The sequence below is a fragment of the Triticum dicoccoides genome, chromosome 3B (genome assembly GCF_002162155.2).
Source record: "Triticum dicoccoides isolate Atlit2015 ecotype Zavitan chromosome 3B, WEW_v2.0, whole genome shotgun sequence".
Lineage (NCBI taxonomy): Eukaryota > Viridiplantae > Streptophyta > Magnoliopsida > Poales > Poaceae > Triticum > Triticum dicoccoides.
Genome location: NC_041385.1, coordinates 837,691,049 through 837,711,013, shown reverse-complemented (window position 1 = coordinate 837,711,013; position 19,965 = coordinate 837,691,049). Strand labels below are relative to the sequence as shown.

Sequence of the window (19,965 nt, the reverse complement as noted above, 5' to 3'; positions counted from 1 at the left end):
GTCGACGGCGAGCAGGGGCGCGACTCTGTTTTTCCCCACTCTGGCGAGAGTTTTTTTTTTTCTGCGTGCCTTCGGGGAGAGAGAGACTCCGTGACCTTGATGACCGATGGTGTGCGCATGGGCTAGATGGAAGCGAGGGGCCCACTTATTATTTTGGCCCGTTAACGGCGGACGATAACCGAGTTGTGAGTTCACTCCTGAAAAAGAAACCTTTTGTTTCTAAAAAAAAGCATTTCCCTAAAAAATATATATACTCCCTCCGTCCCAAAATTCTTGTCTTAAATTTGTTAGATACGAATGTATCTAACACTACAATGTAAATAGATACATCCATATTTAGACATACTACCGTTTACTATAACTCCCTCTGTACCGAAATAGTTGTCATTGGAGTAGCTGAACTCAGCTACTCCAACGACAACTATTTCGATACAGAGGGAGTACATTTCATGACAAGTTGCATTAACATACATAGAGACTGCAGACGGCCGGCCAGCGACCGCAAGCCCTTCTCGACAAGTTGACATGCCCGATGGCGTGATCTGGAGGCATGAACCAGTTGAATTTTTATAGTACATGCTATTATCATTGTTGTCGATTTTTATTTTTTAATGACAAGTTGCATGCGTTAATGTTTTGAGACAGGTACCAGGGTACATGACTAAATCATGGTAATATTACAGTATGTGTTCTTGTGCGTCCAAATTGTGCTATTAAGAGAACAGGGGACCTTGTTGAAAAGGCCACATGCATGAATGCTCACGACCCTATAGGCAGAAAAAACAGAGGAAGGATCAAGCATGTGAAAAAAAAAGATGCCATTGTGGAGTAAAATCCCAGTTTTACTCCTCTAACCAGGACCTAACCGATCCCCAATAGCGCATAGTGGAGTAAAAAATATACTTGGCTGCCGTGAAACTTCCAATATCTACTCCACGGCTCGGCGGCCGAGTAAAAAAAGAAAATCTCTCCCTCTCTTCCTGTCCTCTGCCTCCTCTTCTCCCTCTCGCTCGGCCGCCGGCGCGTCCTTCGCCGTTCCCCGCCGCCCCTCTCCTCCCAATGGCCAGACATGTTGGCGGAGGTTCGCGCCGCCTATCCGCATCGCGGATCCGCGCCGCACGCCCGCGGGTCGTCATCTAGTGGCGCATCCTCGAGCCGCCCGCCCTGACCTAATTCACCGATTTCCCGGAGCTCCCTTCACCGCGGCCGCCACAGAGGACCTACCTCGTCGTCCGGCAACACTCGTGAGGGACATGGGTGGCGGAGATCACCAACCAGGAGACCCATAAGAGGAAGTGTGTCGGTTCGTTCCACACGGTAGGTCTCAGGGCGATGGAGTACGACCGGTCAAAAGTCTGATTCCATGGCTCGGCGGCGGCGGCGCACGGGAGAGGGAGAGCTTGGCGGCTAGGGCTGGTGTGGCCAGAGGCGAGGGAGGCCACCAGCTTATATAGCCGTGCCCATGTGTACGCGTGGCGGGAAGGGAAGCGTCGCCGCGCCGCCCCGTGACGCGCCACCCGTGAGGAATCAATGGCAAGGCTGACCGGTGGCGGCAGCGCGGCAGCCTTGGCATTGATTCCTACGGAAACCGAGGCGATGAGGGCGACGAAGCGCCCGTCTCGCTGATTCGGCGGGCCCGCGGCTGTTTCGCGCCAAAACCACTCGCCCCGGCGGCCCCGGGCGCCTCCTAGCGAGCCGGGTTCGGCCTGGGTCTGCCGGCGCTGATTTCGGCCCAAGCCGGCGAAAAACGGGCTCCTGGGGGCGCGACTAGGCCGTTTTTTCGGCGCCGGCGCAAAAACATCGACTGGGGAGGCCGTTCTGGGGGCGCGGCTGGAGATGCTCTAATCTGGAAGTCTTTCAAAAGATGGCACCCCGGCATCACGAGGAGGACAAAACAGAAGAGCTCCTCCTTCTCCGGCACGCCCAAGCTTGACGGCCAAGCACTGCACGGAAGAGTTCCGCTGCTCCTGACGCCGGAGGACGCCATCACTGCAGGGAGAAGAGAGCGTCGGTGGGGGGTGGAGGAGAAAAGCGCGCTTGCTGGGGGAGAGAGAGGCAGATGGCATCGATGATGTGGAGGGCCGGCGTGGTCGGTATTTATATCCAAAGGACGGGCGGCGGGTAGGTGGGTGGACGATGCCAGAGTAACAACGGTATTAATGGCGGCCTCGGGAGTCGGAGGGCTACCTCAGGAACCGCCGCCTTGACTAACGCGACGTGGGCCGGGCGATGCGCTTTGACAGCAGGAAGCGCCGCTTAACCGATGCCACGCGGGCCGTACTGACATATATACAGGTACGTACACGTTAGGCGTACTAGTATGTCGTGCGCGACACGGCGCGTGTATGCCCACGTCGCGCACGGACGTGTTGGGTTTTTAGTGAAACGGTGATCGTGCATTTTTTTTATGAAGGGGTATGGGACGATCTTATCCGTCCTTGTATTTAAGGGGGTTGTATCGAAAAGGTGAAATATGTTAGTTGGCTCAAACAGGAAGTTTTTCTACTGAACTTAAATAAATCCAAATGATAAGTGCCACCCTTGTGACATGAATCACTCCGTTCATGATGTTGTTTACAACTAATGAATTTGCCATCCGAAAAGAAAAAATAAACCCAAAAAAATAAAAAACTGAAACTTGCCAATCGGAAAGAAGTTCTCATGCTTGAACTGTCATTCTCGCGTCACTAAATTTGCCATAAAAATGTTTGGAGTTGCCATGTATTCGTGCCACACGTGTGGCACTTATCAGGGTCCTAAATAAAAGAAAACCAAACAGAAACAAATACAACTTGATTTTATTTCGGCTGCAGTGCCTCATTTTCCTTTTTAGCTCAGAAATTCAAGCATCAAGATCGTGGTACGACCGTGATGGGATGTTGATCTATCGATTGTCATGGCAGGTTCTGTGCTTGTATTATAGACTTGAGTTCAGAGACTGCTAGTACTTGCTGTAAAACAAATAGAGTACAATCTGGGTCGCAACTCCGAAGTTGATTTGGGATTGTTCTGTTCATAGGTCTGTTGGTGTCAAGTGGTTTCATGCGCTCTGTACAGAATTCTATCCCACTTAATGAATTATTAAGTGATAGAGATGTTCTTTTGTTCCCCAAAAAAGGAAATCTTAGACAAAGATGCTAGAGAAGAGTTGCGATCCTCAGCCCCTCCGCACTCTGTAACAAGATAATCATCATTCATGTCAAACATGATGCTAAACTATACTGTAGCCCCAAATGGCATGGTTGCTGCACCAGTTGGTTGGGTACATGAACTGAAACAGAATTTGACTGAGCTCTGAAGTAGTGCTACCTCGTGCTTCCCCTTCCAGAACATAAATTAATCAGCCACGGTATTGGTTAATTGGGTTGGGTTGGGGTTAGAGGCACCGTATCTGAGCAGAAATCCGTAGAGGATGAAGCGAGATATATTCTATCTCGTGGTCATGGGATCAGATCCCGTACAAGGCCGCGGAAGCTTGGCGAGCTCCGGCGAGTGGTAGTCATACCTTGAGCACAAGTCGTTGCCGTCGAGAGGGTCTCTGAGCAGCCTGGGCGAGGAAGGGCGCACTTCTGGGTTTTTTCCCACTCCAGCGAGAGACATTTTTTCCTCGTTGGCTTCCGCGAGAGAATTGGTATTTGTTTTTTTGAGAGTCATTTTTTTTAGCAAATGTTTTTTGAGAGACTCGGTAGATCTTTTTTTCTCTCGCTTTTGCTGGAGTCAAGCTGGAAATGATCTGACCCTCGTAGGGGGTATATAATAGAAGAACCCTCCTGGTGACTGATGCTGATGACTTTGAAGTTTGAACTGATGCCTGCTAAGAGGGGGTACAGGTCAGTAAATATCTTATAGATCAAGTTAGAATATCTGACGTGCTAAGAGGGCGTACAGGTCAGTAAATATCTTATATTTGATGCTTCCGAGATCAAGTCAGAATATTTGACGTGCTAAGAGGGCGTACAGGTCAGTAAATATCTTATATTTGATGCTTCCGAAATCAAGTCAGAATATTTGACGTGCTAAGAGGGCGTACAGGTCAGTAAATGTCTTATATTTGATGCTTTAGAGATCAAGTCAGAATATCTGACGTGCTAAGAGGGTGTACATGTCAGTAAATATTTTTTTTTATGAGAGCCCAGTCCAATGTTGATTGATCGATAATGAGAATAAAGCGCCTGCAAAGATAATCCAATAGATAATCCAAGAGATTCGATAGAATTCTTCTCAGGCGCTTTACACTTGTACGATGCGATGTACATATCTTTCTCGAGAGTATGGTTGTAGTTCGGAAACAAACCGATGGCTCATGCTCGATGCTACTCGCCTACTTCCATACTGATAAAGCTCTACTACTCGCTAGCCATCTTCTCATGGCCAATAAGATCCAAGAGATCCCTGAAATTCATCACAGGCGCTTTATTGTGATCATCCGCCGGTCAACATTGGACTGAGCTCTAATAATTTTAAAAAAACACTGACCTGTACACCCTAGTAGGCCGTCAGATTAATTCTGAATTGATCGTTGAAGCTTGAGGCCGAAGACTTGGTCAGAGTTCAAAGTCATCAACATCATGATTAATAACATTACTACAGGATGGCACCACATCTGTTGGCTCTCTTTAGGAAAAACAAACACATGTGTTGCTAGTGGAAGGGCTAGACGATTTCATTTCTCGCAAAGAGAGATGGTGCTATGTTCTATAACATCCTTAGGAGCCTGGTTGCAGTTCGGAAACGAACCGATGGCTCATGCTACACGCCTACTTCCTCTATTCGTAGTGATCCAACTATTCTGGCAAGCCACATCTTCTCATGGGCACGGCCATGGTAATACAAGAGATTCTTCTTACTGCCATCCAGACCAGGCTGCAGCACTTCTCGAACTAAAGCAGTCCTTCATCTTCGACTACTCCACCACCACCCTGCCATCATGGCAACCTGGTACCGACTGCTGCAGCTGGGAGGGCGTTGGCTCATTGGCTGTGATGATGGCGTATCTGGCGGAGGCGGCAGCGTCACCGTTCTTGACCTCGGCGGCCATGGCCTCTACAGCTACGGATGCCATACCGCGCTATTCAACCTCACCTCCGTACGCTACCTCGACCTCAGCATGAACGATTTGGGTGGATCTCGCATTCCGGCAGATGGCTTCAAGAGGCTATCCAAGCTCACTCACCTCAACCTTTCTTATTCAGGCTTCTACGGTCAGATTCCTATCGCCATTGGCAAACTCACAAACCTCGTATCATTGGACCTTTCTTCACTGCATAACATTGAATCTTATAAGATCAGAGATCTCTATTCTATCTTGGATGGCTACAACTTTCTGCTGTTACGAGAGCCCAGCTTTGAGACCTTACTGGCAAACCTCAACAATCTGAGGGAGTTGTACCTTGATGGAATGGACATATCTAGTAGCGGAGAGGACTGGAGCAGTGCTCTAGGTAAAGCTGTCCCCCATCTTCAGATTCTCAGCATGGTGTACTGCCAACTCCATGGTATGGTCCAATCCACTCCTCTCTGTCAAGTCTTAGATCCCTTACGGTGGTCAACCTCAAGCTTAATGGTGGAATTTCTGGTGCGGTTCCTGAATTCTTCACGTACTTTCTCAATTTAAGTGTTCTTCAACTCAGCTATAACAACTTCAGTGGCTGGTTTCCTTGGAAAATCTTTCAACTCAAGAATATAAGAGTCCTTGATGTGTCACACAACGAACAACTGTCAGGGCATTTACCAGAATTTCCAAGTGGGGCTTCTTTGGAGACTTTGAATCTACAGTACACTAATTTCTCTGGTGTCAGGCTGAGCTCTTTTAGCAATCTTCTGTCTCTGAGTGAGCTAGGTCTTGAAGGAGGGTCAATTTCTATGGAGCTGAATGATTTATTTCTCAACAAGCTCAACTCCTTGCAAAATTTGGAGCTCTCTTTTGCTCAATTTTCGGGAGAGTTAGCACCATTTTTCTCATGGATTAGTAGCCTTAAGAACTTGACAAGCTTGCAACTCTCTGATTGCTATTCCTCCAAGATAATGCCCCCTTTGATTGGCAACCTCACCAACTTGACAAGTTTGGAGATGACTTTCTGTGGTTTCTTTGGGCAAATACCATCATCAATTGGGAACCTCAACAAGTTGACTTCCTTGAGAATCTCTGATTGTGCCTTCTCTGGGACAATACCATCTTCAATTGGCAATCTCAAGAAACTAAGAAGATTGGAAATTTCTTATAGTGAATTATCAGGTCCATTAACAACAGATTTTGGACATCTCAACAATTTGACGGTATTAGTACTAACAGGCTGCAGGTTTTCTGGCAGAATACCAAGTACAATTGTGAACTTGACTCAGCTGATTTATCTGGATCTTTCGCAGAATGATCTCAGAGGTAAGATTCAATTCACAACCCAAGTATTCACATCATAGCTAGAATAAAAACAAATGACGAAAATAAACACTTGCTTCTCTTTGTCATGAATAATAAATAAAATATTTGCTCCTAATTAACCGATGCTAGACATGTGACACATCGTATAAAACTTCTATGACAAACTGTGTTGAAGTTTTGAGTATAAAAAAATAGATACCATGATATTGTTACCAAATGATAATACTCACTGACTTCAGAGTTTACAATCCACTAGCAAGTCATCAACCATCCTTCCTAACAAAAAGAATACAGAACATCGAGCGAGAAAAAGATTATGTTTGTGCAAGTTACTATTACTAAAACATATAAAGTTAGTTCGACCTTAATTTTGTCCAAATGAAATTTATTATAAACTAGAAAAGTAAAATGGTGCCCATCGAAAATCAACGTCAACCGCTCCATTACCTCCCTGGCATGAAAAGGGGACAACCAGCTCCATGGGTATAGATACCATTATGAATAAGGACTGCAATTTCGTTTTTGAAGAATATGACTTGTTATCTATAATATGATGGACATCATGTTTATTTCGCTTGCCATATACCCCAAGCGTAATTAATCATTTTATTTCTGAACAATGTTGACAAATGCTTTAATATTATAACATGAGAAAATTTTATTGCACTGATGGTTTAACATTGCATTATTTGATATATTTTGACTTACGTTGCACATAATTATGAAGCAAAACGCCTTGCGGATGTCTGCAAAATACAATGGTTTTGATTGAAAAAGTAAGAGTCTTAATATTTTTACTTGAACACAACAGTCCTTCCACTAACACTTCTTTTCAGGGAATGATGCGAATGTTAAAGAGCATATAGGTCAGGCTTTAAAAAAAATAAAACTATCAAGAAAAGATTAATGAAATTGTCTGAAAATAGATTACTAATTCTAAGAGATGTTTTCCAAGCTTTCCGAGAAAATATTGTGTGTGCCGATGTTCTACTTTTAGACAGGTGCAGAAATATTCAATTGATGCTTATCTTGATTTTTAAAAAAACTATGCAAGAATCTATCTTTTGCTCACTCTCAGTGTATTCTTGTAATACAAAAAGATGCACTCTGAGGGGCGTACAAAAAAATTCTATTCACTAATTCCTAGCACTAGTTAAAGTATTTGGCCTCTTAAGATCGTCTCAAACTTTGGTTTATGATTCATTATGCATTTTGTGGACTTCACTAGGTTGTTAACTCTATTTCCAGGAGAGATTCCAACATATCTATTCACTTTGCCAGCCATGTTACAGTTGGAGCTTTCATCAAACCAGCTTTCTGGACCAATACAAGAGTTTGATACTCTATATTCACATATGATAATTGTTTCTTTGGGTCAAAATCAAATTAGCGGACAGATTCCTGGATCATTCTTTCAACTCACAAGTTTGATAGAGCTGGATCTTAGCTCGAACAACTTAACAGGTTTGGTAGAACTGAATTCACTTTGGAAGTTACGAAAGCTTGATTTCTTGGATCTATCAAACAACAGGTTATCCGTCTTGGATGGAGAAGGCAATAAATCAACAGTGCCCTTACTACCTAAGCTCTCAATATTAGTACTGGTGTCTTGCAACTTGATAACAATGCCTAGATTCTTGATGCATATCAACCATATCCATACACTGGACCTTTCGAACAACATAATGCAGGGTACTATACCCCAATGGATATGGGAGACGTGGGATGATAGCCTTACACAATTAGATCTTTCGAACAACATGTTCACACATATGCAACTCACTTCATATCTACTCCCATACAGTCGTTTGGATTCTCTTGATCTCAGCTCCAATAGACTTCAAGGCCAGGCCCCGATGCCAAATCTGTTGAAAGCAGTGGATTATTCAAACAATAGATTCTCTTCTATTATGCCAAATTTCACTGCTTATCTTTCTCAAACTGTGTATCTCAAGTTGTCAAAAAATAACATAAGTGGGCATATACCGGATTCAGTTTGTGATGCAAGCAACCTCAAAGTCCTTGACCTGTCATACAACAACTTCAGTGGGTTAATACCCTCCTGCCTGATAGAAGGTAGAAGCTTAGTCGTATTAAATTTGAGGGAGAATCAGTTTGAGGGAACATTGTAGGATAATGTTAGTCACCACTGTAATCTCCAGACAATAGATTTACATGGCAATAATATTCAAGGGCAACTTCCTAGGTCTCTTTCCAACTGCGCTGACTTGGGGATTCTTGACATTGGAAACAATCGGATGGTTGGTACTTTCCCATTTTGGCTGGGTAGGCTCTCTGATCTTCGTATCATCGTTCTGGGATCCAACCTGTTCTATGGCTCGCTTACTTATCCTGCCAGAGATAGAAAATCCAGGGAATACTTCTCAAAGATACAAATCTTTGATATAGCTTCAAACAATTTCTCTGGCAATTTGGATCCGCAATGGTTCGAGAGGTTCGCATCTATGATGGCAAAGTTTAGTGAGACGGGAAATATCTTAATGCATCAGATATACGGAGACTACCATGATACTGTTGCAATCACATACAAAGGTCAATATGTGACTTTTGAAGAAGTCTTGACTACCTTAACCGCAATTGACTTCTCAAATAATGCATTGGAGGGTGACATTTCCGAATCAGTTGGAAGTCTAGTTTCACTACACATATTGAACATGTCCTACAATGCATTTACAGGAAGGATTCCACCACAAATTGGTGAGATGCGTCAACTGGAATCGCTAGACCTATCATGGAACAAGCTTTCTGGGGAGATTCCACAAGAGCTAACAAATTTAACATTTCTTAGCACCCTGAACTTGTCTGGAAATAGGCTGGATGGAAGGATACCACAGTCACGTCAGTTTGCAACGTTTGAGTACACTTCATATGAAGGGAATCCAGGGCTCTGTGGACCACCTTTGTCCAAACCATGTGGTAATTCAAGTAACACAAATGAGGCACAAGTAAGCATATCCAAAGATCATGTTGATGTCATTTTGTTTCTCTTTGCTGGGGTGGGCTTTGGCGTTGGATTCGCGGCAGGTATTCTGTTGAAATGGGGTAAAATCGGCAAATGGTTCCGGATTGTGTGAAAATGGTCCAAAGACACAAGACTCACTGTCAGTACAGTTATGCTATTACTGGAGGGAGCTATAAGTTGTAAGATGTCACCCTATCTTCTCACACTTTTGTTTTATCATCTAACATGACTCGTGCATTGTCATGTTTATGTAATATTGCTACCAGGATTGTGATGCTTATACAGAAACTGCAATAATTGCTCAATTCCTAGTAATAGTTGATACTATCAATTAGAAGAGAGATGCACTGATCCTCTCATATTAAGGTCAATAATCTCTCATGCTTCCCTGCCAGTGACACTAATGCCACAACATTGCTTGCATCCGCCTTTTCTGCATCTTGCAGCTCTGATATCCATTTGAGGATCTCCCACAATCATAGCCATTGTCTCCGTAGCAGTCTCATCACTCCTCCTTATTCCCCGCTCCAGGTTTGGCCCGTTCTTGGTTGACGTGATGCCCATGGATCCGTGGCCTATTTATCTAGCCTCCGTCATTCATCACCCTTCCCAGATAAAAAAAAGAAGCTCTAGTTTTGTGACATTTTTTACTGGGCAAAGATGACCATTTTGTTTGAATTATGCTGACTTGGTGCATCGTGTTAATTGGTCGTAACAGGAAGTTGCTCTACTTGACTACTCTAATAATAATACCAAAAAGAAACAAACACAGCTTGATTCAGAAATTTTGATCTCGGTATCATTGTGATTGTCATGACAGCTTCTTGTGTTCTGAATTTGAGTCCAGAGACCGGTAGCATTCCCGGTCAAACTGTAAAACACAGTTTGGGTCGCAACTCTGAAACTGGTGTGGGATTGTTCTGTTTCAGTCTTTTGGTGTTAAGTGGTTGTATGCACTCTGTAAAATCCTCACGGCAAAGAGATCAAACACAAAGCTTCATTACAATCTTGAGTCCAGTTCTTTGGGTTAACACTAGCTGTAGGCGATAATTTCTGTACCTGAAACATACTCTGAAGAGAAAAATTCATTGTACGCCACTAAACTTGAGCCGGGTGACAGTTTGGTACCACTACTTCAAAATACCCTAACTACGTCCAAGTACTTACGCACAGGGTTCACTTTGGTCCATTTGTACGATTCCGTGTACGTATTTGCTGACTTGGCCGAGTCAACGGCCGCCAGCTCGCTTTGACCGCCACCCGGTTGATCCTGGGGTGAATACTAGTCGATCCGGGGGTGTTTTTGCAAAAACGCCATGACCATTCGCTGTCTCCCTCTCCTCACGCACCCGCTCGCTGCCGGTTTGTTACCCGCTCGCCGTTGGAGTTGCCATGCCCCGGTTTGTCACCACGCAGAAGCAAGAACGTATTTAGCCTGACTGGCCTCCATTGCTCCGAGCAAACTATGGCGGCAATGGAGGGCGCGAGGATCTAGACGGCGCGGGGCTACGGCGGCGGCTACGAGTCGGTGTCGGTGGGCGACGGCATGAGCATCTTCGGCCAGAGACAGAGCCAGAGCAGCGACGTGCGGCGCCGCGGGAAGCCCCGGCGGCGAGCCACGCTGCCCAAGGTCGTCAAGGTAGGCTTGGTCCCAGAGCCAGAGCGTGTCGAGTGAGCTCGAAGCGTGGCTCACGGCGGCGAGCTCCGACGGCAGACGGCTCCGCCACGGCTTCGGTCACTCCTCGGACTCAGAGATCATGGACGAGGGACACGACAGCACGCCGTCTCTGCAGGCGACGGAGGCCAAGCTGGACATGGCGCGGGCGGAGCTCGAGTCCGCCAAAGGAGAGAGCCTCCAGTTCACGGCGTCCATGGAGCGCACGCGCACGGAGGCGGCGCGCCTCGCCGAGGAGATCGGCCGGCTGGAGGGCAGGAGAAGAAGGCCGGAGCGCAGGTGCGGCAGCTGGAAGCCGCGCTGCGCGACGCCAAGTGCCGGCTGGCGCCGTCACGGCCGCCAACGAGATGGCCGGCGAGATCCTCGCCGACCTGGAGGCGACGCTGCGGCAGCTGGAGGAGGAGACCGAGGCGGCAGAGAAGGAGAAAGCGCTGATGGAGCAGGAGGGCCAGTGCGTCCTGGACGACGCGGACAGCGTGGACGCCGAGATCGCCGCCGCCGAGCAGAGGATCAGGGGCTCGATCAGGGAGCTGGAGGCGGCGAGGGCGTCGGAGGCCACGGTGACGGGGAGGCTGAGGGCCGCCGTCGATGGCACGGCGGTGGAGAGGGCGTCCATGGCGCCGCGGAGGTCCGGGAACGTGACGCTCCCGAGGTTCGAGTACGAGTACCTGACCGCCGCGCCGAGGTGGTCCGCGCGGTCGCCGACAAGAAGGTGGCGGCGGCCGAGGCGTGGGTGGAGGCGCGGCGGGCCGGCGAGAAGGAGATGATCATGCGCGCCGAGGCAATCGAGAGGGAGCTCGGGCTTGAATTACATGCCGTGGACGACGAGAGCGCGGCGGGGCAGCAGAGGCCGCGCGACGGCTTACAGTGCGCGCACACGTCGAGGAGAGCCGCGATGGTGAAAGGCTCATCGGTGGCGACGTCAAGAAGGAAGACGATGCCACCGTCGCCATTGCCGCCGCCGTCACCGTTGGCGCGGCACCCACGGGCGCAGTCGCTCGCCGTAAGAAGCTGCCTGAAGCTCGTCAGCGGGAAATGCACGAGGCCGTAACTGAGATGCAATTCAAGACGATGAGGCCAATATCATTTCTATATGCATGTGTGCCTGTGTATTTTTTTACAACAACAATGAGTATATGCAGAGCATCAGAGGGGGCTGTATTAGCACAACTATGTATACAAGAACAAGCACCCTTTCAGATGCGACATGAATACATGTATTATACCAGAGAAAAAGAAACTGTGTGGCGTAGGGATCTAGGACTATGATCTATCTCATGGTTTTGAGACGGCGGTCTTGCAAAGTGGGCAGGCGTTCTTCCGGGAGAGCCACTGCTTGATGCAGTGCACATGGTAGCCGTGGCCGCAGCTCAACCTCCCTACCTCCTCACTCGCTTCAAACTCTTCCTGAAAAATTGCAATGATTTGCAAGTTCATGTTAACTTGTGAAGAGCCGATGCCGATGTGACATGGGGACTGAATCGAAAGGAGCAGGTTCATCGTCAAACTTGGCAAATGCTGCAGCTCCGCTTCGTCTCTGTTGAGAAATGCTTGCGGTCGAACGGCAGGTTTTTGCCAACCCTAAGGCCGCGGACGATCTCGTCTTCGCGCAGCCCTGTGCTTACGTAGCCAATCTTGTCCTCCAGCGCGAGTAGCTCCTGTAAACGATGTGGTTGAGAGACAATGTAGACTTGAGCAAGATGATGGTGTGCAAACTGAAATCTGCTGCACATTGTGGAGGGTGGTAGGGGGTACCTCGTAGTTCATGTTATCGACCATGGGCTACATATGATGGCTACTAGTAGCATAAGATTGAGCATGGACCCCTGATAGTCTGAAACCACCTACGGTGTGCTCCCGCATGGTGACCCTGCGCGCCCGCTGCTCGGCGGTCCTCTGTCAAACGGAAATCAGAAGTCGGTTCAGAACAGGATGGAGATTCAGTTGGAAATTCGTTCAAAGTTTCAGCACGGGGAGACACAAAGTGGCCATCTCCACATCGGAAAATCAAGCAGAAGCAAGAAAAAGCCAGTACAAACCTCCCGGTGTCGCCTCTCCCCGTCCCCGCGGCGGCCCGGAGCCGCCGTGTGGTGGCGCGCCACAATGCAGTCCACGGACGACGCCTCGGCGGCGAAGGGAATCCCCTGGGTGCACGTGCACCACACGTCCCCAGCAGGCGCGACGCCGCTGCCTCCGCCGCCCACGTCCCTCCTCTCCCTCCTCTTCCGGCGACGGGCGCTCGGCCCGTGACGCGGCGGCGGACGCGCAGCCGAGGTCGCCTAGGCGCAGCGCGAGCCACTGCTGCTTGCCCCTCGGCCAGTCAGGCTAAATACGTTCTTGCTTCTGCGTGGTGACAAACCGAGGCATGGCAACTCCAACGGCGAGCGGGTAACAAACCGGCAGCGACGACGAGCAGAGAGGGTGCAGGAGGAGAGGAGACAGCGAGCGGGTGCGTGAGGGGAGGGAGACAGCCAATGGTCATGGCGTTTTTGCAAAAACACCCCCGGATCGACTAGTATTCACCCTAGGATAGACCAGGTGGCGGTCAAAGCGAGCTGGCGGCCGTTGACTCGGCCAAGTCAGCAAATACGTAAACGGAATTGTACAAATGGATCAAAGTGAACCTTGTACGCAAGTACTTGGACCATAGTTAGGGTATTTTAAAGTAGTGGTACCAAACTGTCACCCAGCTCAAGTTTAGTGAAATACAGTGAATTTTTCTCTATTCTGAATGTGCTTCACATCCTCCTAGCGTGTAGCCCTTTGAGCTCTGCCACATCCGCATCCTCCTTCCCATTGCAGAAATTGGCAGAAACTAAATCAGTGGACCATAAAACTAATTAACTAGCGGCATCGAACATACTGGAAATTGCTATCAAACGAGATGTACTCCCTACGTCCGGAAATACTTGTCATCAAAATGAATAAAAGGGGACGTATCTAGATGTATTTTAGTTCTAGATACATCTCTTTTTCTCCATTTTGATGACAAGTATTTTCGGACAAAGGGAGTATGTACCTCATGGGCACAGATCTGGTATCGAGGCTGCGGCGAGGGGTAGCCGTACTTTGTCCGGAAATCTTGGCCGTCTCGACGGTCGCCGAGCATCCTGTTAGTGTTAGTGCTCCGGGTGTCCGAGCCGTCGCTGTCGACGGCAACCCCTCTACGGCGAGAGGAGACTCGGCGATGGCCTTTTTTTACCCGCGATGGGCTGACTGATGGGTATGGGTTTGGCCTGCACAGACGGAAGTTTCCGGCCCAGTATGTTTTGCCCATGGACGGCGGTCCGATGGGCAGTCGGAGACCTCCTATGTGGCGCATTTTGCGGCCAATAGGTCGCGCGACGCACAGGGTTTGTGCAAACTGGGCCGGCCCATTCGCTGTCTCCGTCGAAGAATGAAAAATTCGCCCAAAAAAAAAACCGCGTACTGTAGCATGGATTCGAACCCACCACCTTCAATAGTAGCAGGTGATGCTCTAGCGACTGCGCCAGCCAAGCTGCTGTGATAGAATAGCAGCGCGAATTTAAATATACTGTGACCGCGGCAAAAAATAAAAACAATTCAGCCAATTCCATAATTTAAAACCAATTCAGCCGATTACAAATTTTCCAAACTGCAGTATTTTTTGGAATATGTGAAACATTTTCGGAAACAGCAACATTTTTTTGAATGACAAATATTAAACATGCGGACAATTTTTTGAATGACAAAAATTAAACATGCGGACAATTTTTTGAATGTGTGAACAAATATTGAAACATGAACACTTTTTGAATATGTGAGCAAATTTTATGAAATTGAACAAATTTTGAATTTCCCACAGATTTTTCGAAAACATGAACATTTTTGCGATTTGTGAACAGTTTTTAAAGCACGAACAAATTTTAAATCTTGAGAACAAATTTGGAAGCGCGGGCAATTTTTTTAAAGCATGAACGTTTATTGAAAATCTCGATAACAAATTTTAAAACGGAGAACAATTTTGAAAAATCCCAAACAAATTTGGAAGCGCGAACTATTTTTTAAATGACGAACATTTTTTGAATCTTGAGAACAAAATTTTAAAAATTCTGACCAAATTTGGAAGCGCGAACATTTTTTGAATATGTGAACAAAAAATTGAAATCCATTACATTTTCTGAATTTCGAAAGTTTTGAACCTTTTTGTGTAACAATAAGTTTTTTTGAATTTTGAGAACATTTTTTCAAAAACTGAATGTTTTTTGGAAACATGAATTTTTTTAAAAAAATTGATTTAAAAACACGAACACTTTTTGAATTTGCTAGCAATATTTGAAACATGAAATATGTTTTGAACAAGTTTTGAAAACAGGAACATATTTCTTAAAACCAAACATATTTTAGTTTCTGAACAAAATTTAAAAAGATGAACAGTTTTTCAAAATAAGTGAACAATTTTCAAAATTCTAAACTTTTACGAAATTTCGGAACAAAAAATTGGAAACGGGATCAGTTTCTAAAAGAATGAACATAATCTCAAATTTTCACTTTTTAATTTTTTTTTTAAACACGTGTTGAAAATTGAAAAAAAATCAACAACAAAATAGCAAGAAGAAAGAAAAAAGAAGAAAAAAGAAAGAGAAAAAAATAAAAACTAAAAGAAAAAAATGAAAACAAAAACAAAATGAAAAAGAAAACCTGTTCAGGAACCTTCTAGAAGGTTCCCAAAACCGGAAAAAACCGGCTAGGAACAATCATAGAAGGTTCCCAAAACCGGAAAAAACCGGCTAGGAACAATCATAGAAGGTTCCCAAAACCGATACATGGGAACGCTTAAAACAGGCCGGCCCACCCGCCTGCGCTCGCTCGATACCCTGTGCGGTACCCCGACATTTTGCCGCAGAGAGCGGCAAATAGGGTTTTCTGGGCAGTCGTGTTGTTTCTCCCTATGTGAACTTTGTCCGAATCGTGAAGTTTTTCTTTGAGCATCAGACACAAGCACTCATATACATGCACATACAGCCATCCCTATAAACGCACACACACATATCCTATCCCTATGAGCACCTTCAAGAGACTGAGCCGGCATATCATCTTGAGATTTACGAAGCCACCGTAGGCACCTCGTCGTCAACGGAAACGTCTCCTCCTACTGAAAGCGAATCGCCGGAAATTCTGAGATAAATATAGAAATAGTGCGAGCACCAGGATTTGAACCCTGTTGGGTTGGGACACCACTGTCCACCTAACCATCTCAACCACAGGTTGATTCGCTCCGAATCATGAAGTTGCGTCGTATCAAAATCGGACAAGGCATAGACGTAATTTCGGCACTGAATCAGACGTCTCTTCTCACCACGCCCAGTGCCTAAATAAAAGGACGGACATCTCTCTTCTCTTGCCTTGTCAGTCGAGAAAAGAAAAGGGAAATCAGTCAATCAATCGAACAAGAAGAAGAGAGAGAGAGATCGGTGATGGCGCGCAGCGAACCGCATGGGCTGAGTGCGTACGGGGCGTACCTCTCAGAACTAAACCAGCTTGAGGAAGACCGAAGGAACGGGGTGGTGAGGAAAACGACGCTCGAGTCGGCGCTGGATTGGGTCGCGTACCACAAGCCCGCCGCCGGTACGTACTACATTACATCTTCTTTCACTTGCAGAGGTTGATCTTCTGTTGGGGATGCTCTAATGATTTCCCGGGTTCGTCATACGTGGTTGATCCAAGCTAGCTGTGATGTGAAAGCAGGGGGTCTGTGCGCGGCGGGGGTGTGGTACAATTTGTTTTCGAGGCCTGGCATCAAGCCCGGTCAAGTAATCCTCCGCGCCTGCAGGTACCTACTCTAGAGCTTCCTACTACTTGTACAGTATTTATAAACTAGGAAAAAAGCGACTCACTCAATTAATTGAAGCGCTAGATTTAAAAGCTGAAAGTAACCTTCTTACGGTTGATGAGCAAAGCTCCAAGAGCTGAACAAGGCTTACGAGCTCTTCTTAAAGAAGAAGAGCTCAAGTGGGCATTGCGTGCTAAAGTACTTAAGGTTGTTCAAGGGGATGACAATACACAATTTTTCTATATGATTGCGAATGGTAAACATAGGAAGAAGAAAATCATACTGCTTGAGCGGGACGAGGAGACAATTGTGGGACATGAGAATCTGAAAGCTTATATCTCTAATTACTATAAAAAAAATTTGGGCATCCGGAAGCAAGCATGGTGGCCCTAGATGAATCTGTTATTGGAGATATACCTCAGCTCCAGGTGGAGGAGAATGATATTCTTTGTGCACCCTTTACTGAGAAAGAGGTTCTGGATGCAATCTCGCAAATGAAACCGAATAAAGCACCGGGACCAGACGGGTTTCTAGCTGAATTCTATAAGAAATGTTGGCATATTATTTAGGTTGATCTGATGCCTATGTTTCATGATTTCTTTAGCGGTCATTTGGAGCTGTTTCATCTTAACTTTGTTATGATTACGCTGTTGCCAAAGAAAGAAGAGGTAGTTCAGATCGAGCAATTTAGGCCCATATGTCTTCTCAATGTGAGTTTCAAATTTTTCACAAAGGTGGGTACCAATAGATTGACACAGATTGCTCATTCAGTGGTACAACCGAGTCAGACAGCGTTCATGCCAGGGCGACACATACTTGAAGGGGTGGTGGTCTTGCATGAGACGCTTCATGATATTCATTCAAAGAAGCTAGATGGGTTATCTTCAAAGTGGATTTTGAGAAGGCATATGATAAAGTTAAGTGGCTTTTTCGTCAGCAGGCAATGCGCATGAAAGGATTTAGTGACGCCTGGCGGAACGAAGTGGGGTCTCAAATCCAGAAGGGTAGTGTCGGCATCAAGGTTAACGATGATATCGGTCATTATTTTCAGACACACAAGGGTTTGAGACATGGGGGTTCCATGTCTCCTCTCTTGTTTAATATAATGGCCGATATGCTGGCCATTCTTATTGGTAGGGACAAGCAGCATGGTCAGGTGGAGGAGTTAGTCCCTCATCTGGTTGATGGAGGAGTATCCATCTTATAGTACGTTGACGACACTATCTTATTCATGGAGCATGATATTGCTAAGGAGCGCAATATGAAACTCATTTATGTCTCTTCGAACAACTATCAGGTTTAAAGATAAACTTTCGCAAGAGCAAGTTGTTCTGCTTTGGGAAGGCCAAAGACGAGCAAGACACGTATAGATAATTGTTCGGGTGTGAATTAGGTTCTTTACCATTTAGTTATTTGGGCATACCGATAAATCACCATAAGTTATCCAACAAAGAATGGAAGTGTATCGAAGATCGAACTGGAAAAAAGCTGAGCTGCTGAAAGGGCAAGCTTATGTCTTATGGAGATCAGCTAGTATTGATTAACTCGGTACTGACTAGTATGCCGATGTTTCTATTATCGTTCTTTGAAATTCCGAAAGGGGTTCACTACTAGGGAAAACCTTATACACAGAAATTTAGCAACAGCGCGGGTCAAAAAACTGCGCTAGTGCTATATAGCAGTAGCGACCAAATAAAAACCGCGCCTACAGACACAAACTTAGGAGTAGCGCTTGTGGCAAAGAAAGCGCTACTACTAATATTCCCATTGGCAGAATGCTAGGCTACGCATAGCAGTAGCGATCTTCTAAGAAACACGCTACTGCTAGAGCACAGTTAGCAGCGCGTTTTCTTAGAAGAGCGCTACTACTAACGGAAATAAAATAAGATGAAAAACAAATAGAAATTTAAATGAAAATGAAAGAAATAGAAAAATGAGAAAGGGAAAAATAAAATGTAAAGCAAAATAAACGAAAAAGCGAAAAATCGGAGGAAGGCATAGCAGCAGCGTTTGTTTGTAAGAGGCGCTATAGCTAACGTAGCTGCAGCGCGTGTCCTAGACCCCCGCTATAGAAACAGAATAGGAAATTTAAAAAGGAAGAAATTTACATAGCTATAGCAGCAGCCGTTTTGAAGAAAGCGCTATAGCTATCTTAGCTATAGCGCGTTTTGCGAAACGTGCTACCGCTAAGTTTGACTTAGCCAAAAAATCGTTTCCCCCCGGCCACCACTTCCCCCAAATCGTCCCTTAAACCCACCCCGCGCGTGCGCCGCCGTCTCCCCGATTCCTCGCCCCACTTTGCCGCCGCCGACGACGCCACCAGAGCCGTGCGCCGTCGACGACACCGGAGCCGCCCCCAACGCCACGGAGCCGCGCGGCCTCGTCGACGCCACCGGAGCCGCCGTCGACGCCACCTTCCTCACCGTCACCGGAGATGCCCCTGCCTCCCTCGCCGTCACCGGAGACGCCCCTGCCTCCCTCGCCACCACTGCCTCCGTCGCCACCACCGGAGCCATCATCTGTAAGCCCCCACCCCTCCTCTCTCTCTTATGCATAGGTTAGCCAGTTTAATTAGGTTAATTATCTAGGTTAGGGCAAAAATTTAGTTAGGGCATTGATAGAGAAGTAGTTAGGTTAACTAGTTTAATTAGGTTAATTATCTAGGTTAGTGCAAAAACTTAGTTAGGGCTTTGACAGAGAACTAGTCAGGTTAACTAGTTTAATTAGGTTAATTATCCATGTTAATTAGTGCAAAAATTTATTTTAGGCTTTGACAGAGAACTAGATGCGTTAACTAGTTTAATTAGGGTTAATTCTCTAGGTAAACTAGATTAACTAACTAGGTTAAATAGGTAGGTTAATTAGGTTTGTTGGATTAACAAGCCAGGTTAAGTAGATTGGCAAAGGTTTTTGATTTTTGAAAAGACCACTATTTTTCAAGGAAAAGAATTTAGGCAAATTTTATTTTTCATTGAAGTGGTCATGTTATATCTTTTCATTGAAGTTGTTCGATTGTGCCCAAGTGGCTTTGTTGTTTCCAGGGAATGATGCTGAGTGGCCTATGTTTTGCCGGAATGTTGATTCATTTCTGTTCTGGCAAATTTCAGGTTCTCGATTTGTCCACTTTTTAGCAA

General features: G+C 46.1%; 2 pseudogenes; one reads left to right on the top strand and one right to left on the bottom strand.

Annotated features, from left to right (window-relative positions):
• Positions 1-4,739: 4,739 nt before the first annotated feature.
• On the top strand, positions 4,740-11,804 carry LOC119280230 (annotated as a pseudogene).
• Positions 11,805-12,260: 456 nt separating this feature from the next.
• Positions 12,261-14,146, bottom strand: LOC119280229 (annotated as a pseudogene).
• Between the last annotated feature and the right edge of the window lie 5,819 nt (positions 14,147-19,965).